Source organism: Musca autumnalis, unplaced genomic scaffold (assembly GCF_047663935.1).
Source record: "Musca autumnalis isolate F117 unplaced genomic scaffold, ASM4766393v1 scaffold_4, whole genome shotgun sequence".
Taxonomy (NCBI): domain Eukaryota; kingdom Metazoa; phylum Arthropoda; class Insecta; order Diptera; family Muscidae; genus Musca; species Musca autumnalis.
This window is the reverse complement of record NW_027411977.1, coordinates 239447360-239451850: the sequence shown is the minus strand read 5'-3', so window position 1 is coordinate 239451850 and position 4491 is coordinate 239447360.

The window sequence follows — 4491 nt, the reverse complement described above, 5'->3', positions numbered from 1 at the left end:
TCTGTCTGTCTGGCTGGCTGGAGCGCACGATAACTCTCGAAGGGATGAACCGATTCGGTTCAAATTTTGGCTTTCGTAATATTTTGTCCAAACTTAGTTTAAGTTCGAAGATGAGCTATATCGGTCCACTCCTTCCGGTACCTCCCCCACAAAAGTTCGAAAATGTTCGGAAAATTTGTACGCACGATAACTCTTGAAGGGTGTAACCGATTTGGCCCATCGTGGAGCGTGTACCAGACTTAGATCAGGTTTTAATATGGACTCAATCGGTCCACTCCGTCGGGTACCTCCCACACAAAATTTTGGAAAAGTTCAGTTTAGGAACATCTCCCGAATCGCTTTGATTTTTGCTTTAGCAACTTGTATTCACTGCCCTCCATACGACAGTATAAGTTTCATCACGGGCAAGTCCATACTTCCTGAGAAAATAGCCTGAAAGTTACAAAAAACCCCTATGGCACCGTGTGAGGAGGTTGGAGGGCAAAATAACTCTCGAACAGGTCTGCCGATTCGGTCCAAAGTTTGGCCTTAGTAATATTTTGTCCAAACATAGTTTAAGTTCGAAGATAAGCCATATCGGTCCACTCCTTCAGGTACCTCCCCCACAAAAGTTCAAAAATGTTCGGAAAAATTGTACTTACGATAACTCTTGAAGAGAGTGGCCGAATTGGTCCATACTTTACACATCCTAATATATCTACCAGATATAGATTAGGTTCAAATATGGACTATATTTGTCCACTCCATCCGGTACCTCCCACTCAAAATTTCGGATACATGTTCACTTTAAGACCTGCTTTCGAATCACTTTGATTTTTGTTGAAGCAACTTGCATTGCTGCCTCAATTGCGATGGTAAAAGTTGTTTCAGGAGCAAGTTCATACTTCTTGAGCAAACATCCCTGAAGTTCTAAAAAACCCCTATGGTACCATATGTAGTGGCAGGAGATCCATTCTTTTTAGTATCTTCTCCGCAAAATTTTTGATATTAAATCCTAATCAACATTTTTGTCAGTTCAAACGCCCAAAATTTTTAAAACTCCCTAAATACATGCGTTTTTTTGGAAAAAAAATTGTTTCAATATACACAGGCTGAGGGTATATCTCTGTCGGCAAAGCCGACTGATACTTTTTTACTTGTTAAGGTGATCTTGTGCAAACAATTCGAACTGAAGATTTTTTGAAAGTACAGACCCAAACGACAAGAAACCCTAGCTGGGTTTCATTGTGTCAGATCCAGCTCGGATTTTATGGCCCCATCTAAACATGGTTAAATAAATTCGGGGCTATATCTCTGAAACCAACGCGAATCTTCTTCTGACCTCTGAAGCAAATTTGTAGGTAAGGACAAGAACAAAATATTTTGAGAAATAATGAACTCGAAAAACTAAATTTATTGCCACAAATTTCAAAATATATGCAAAAATACCACAATTTTTATACATTTCTCACCGTATCTCCAAAACCGTTAATTTTTTCTGAATATTTTCTTTTTGAAAAATATTCCCTGTTGTGTAATACACAACTCTTCAGAACACGCCATTGTTGTAAAATGCCTCTATGCCGTTGTTTTCAGTACATTTTGCAACGACGATTTAATAAAAATGTCAATAATGTAGTGAAATCCGAAATGCGAGAATAAACTGTTGGTGTGAACTGTGTTTGAAATACGTGTTGTAAAAGATATGATGCAAAATACCGCTGAAACAACATAAAGTAAGCATTTTAGAGTTTCAGAATGTTCTGAAGAACTGTTTAGAACAAAATTTGGAATATATTTGTAAAAGGCTACTTGGTTCAACTCCCAATACTTTAGCTGTTATTGACCAGAATTACAGCAATTATTTAAAATGTTATATATTTTATCGACTTTGATGCCCTAGATGAAATTTTACTTGTGTAGTCTGTTCAGAAGAAGTTCTACTAGCTTAGGGCTACAATATTGTCAAAAACAGCAAAGCCAAATTCCTAATCGTTTCTGAGATAAAGGCCCGATAAATGCAAAAAACTGTAGTTTTAGCCTGGTTTAGATGAGGCCATAAAATCCGAATTGGATCTGACAGGATAAAACCCTACTAGGGTTTTTGTAGTCTCAATATGTATTTTTCAAAAATGCATACTAGAAGCTGTTTGCATTTTCAGTGTTGCATAGTGTATTAAAAGTAAATTCATATTTTTTAAGAAACTCAAAATTAAAAGAAAAACTGCGTAATATGAAAAAAGGAATTGATATTGAAAATATATGAATTTCTATTTATTTGCAGTCATCGGCTTTATTTTTCCCAAACATACTTATCACTTAATTATTATTTATATTTTTATTTGATTGCTTAAGCTGGAGTATTATTTGAGAATACTAGACACTTAAAGAGTTCGGTTTTTCGCTAAAAAGGCATCTTTTCAAAAAGCTGAAAAAGCCAATTAATAATTCCCTTCGCCGGGATGAAATCATGATATTGGTAGCGATCATTAAAATTTTGCAACACTGTCAGTTCGTTTTGAAAAACATTACTTTCTGTAATAGAGGGTAATAAATGAAGTTAAGCCATTGGGGGAATACTCCAGCTTAAGCAATCAAATGAGATTGAATCTTCAACAATAAACAAAACAAACATTTATATTTTTATTAAATATACTTTTTTATTAATTTTTTTTTTACATATTGATATCAAACATCCTTGAATAAAGTTCTTTCTCAAATCGTCGGTGTCATGCTTAAGTGTTTCATATGCCATTTTTGACAAAAAAATTCCATTTTTGCCTTAATAAACTAAATACTTCTGAATCGAAAATAAAAATTCTGATTTTTGAAATGTGTTTTTAAACTTGTAAGTTTTTTAAAATATTAATTTCAAAACTGAAAAAAGTTTATGCTTTCCCGTCGAGGCGTGGATATCTCGGAAACTAGAGCAGATAGGAGAAAGCCGACTAAAAATTCAGAAAGAGCATGCCGGAAAACACTAGAAACCACCTGTATCTTAAAATGTAAAAAATGGCGTATGGAACACTTAAGCATGACACCGACGAAATAGTCAATATTCTCCTCCCCGAACCACTCATACTTACTTGCAGTGCCATCAGCCCCCTTTAGTTTTTTTTCCAAATAATAAAAACAGTTTTTTACATGTTTAAATACCTGTAATTTTTTGTCTTATTTTTTATTTATATATTTATTATTAATATTTATATTTTTATTAATAATTTCTTATTTTTTTATATATTGATGTCAAACATAATTGAATTAAGTTCTTTCTCAAATAGTTCCAAGGTCAAAATTCTCCACCCTGAACCAGTCATACTTACTTTCCAGTGCCATCACCACCCTTTAGTTTTTTCCATTTTTGTTTCCAAATAATAAAACCAGTTTTTTTTACATGTTTAAATATTTGTCATTTTCTTGTTTTATTTTTTATTCACATTTCATTTTTTTTTAAATTTGTGCAGCCAAATTTAAGTACTGAGAATTAAAGGTTGGAAATATATTAATAGCATCTTTTTTTTTGTTTTTGTTTTTTCTTTTTTTTTTTTTTTTTTTTTTTTTTTGAAAAAGCTACGAGTTGATAAAAGTCTTTTTAATATAAAGAAACGAAGGGATTTTGAAAACCTATGAATTTCTAATTATTTGACGAAGCTACTGTCTTATTTCCCCCAAATATACTTATCATGTGTGCGATCGAATGATAATGTAACTGGTAAATTAATATAAAAATATTTTTGTGAGAAATTACGAATGGGAAAAAACCTGTGTAATACGAACAAACGAATTGATCTTGAAAATCAGTGAATTTATTTAGCAAGACTTGGGCTTTATATTCCCCATATAAACTTATCATGTGTGCAGCCAAATGTAAGCTCTACATACAAATCAGTGTTGAAAATGTATTAATCGACTATGATTTAAAGAAAAACCTGTGTAATATGAACAAACGAATTGATATTGAAAATTCAAGAATTTCTATTTATTTATCAAAGCTTTGGCTTTATTTGTCCCAAACATACTTATCATGTGTGCAGCCAAATGTAAGTACTACGGGTAAATTAGTGTTACCATTTTATCATTTTTTTTAACTACAAGTTGAAAAGAGAATGTGTAATGTCAGTAGGCGAATTGATTTCGGAAATCTATGAATTTTTAATTATTTTAAGCTTCTGCTGTATTTTTATAAAATAAAAAAATCATGAGTGCAGCCAAATGTAAAAACCACAAGTAAATCAATGTTGCAAATTTCGTAATAGTTTTTTTAGTAACTGCGGTTTGAAGGGTGTAAAATTAACAAAGAAATTGATTTTGAAAATCTGTGAATTTCTGTTTATTTAGCAAGACTTCGGCTTTATTTTCCCTATATAAACTTATCATTCGTGCAGCCAAATATAAGCTATACAGGTAAATCAGTGTTGAAATGGTATCAATCACCTATGAATTAAAGGAAAAGCTGTGTAATATGAACAAACGAATTGATATTGAAAATCCAAGAATTTCTATTTATTTACA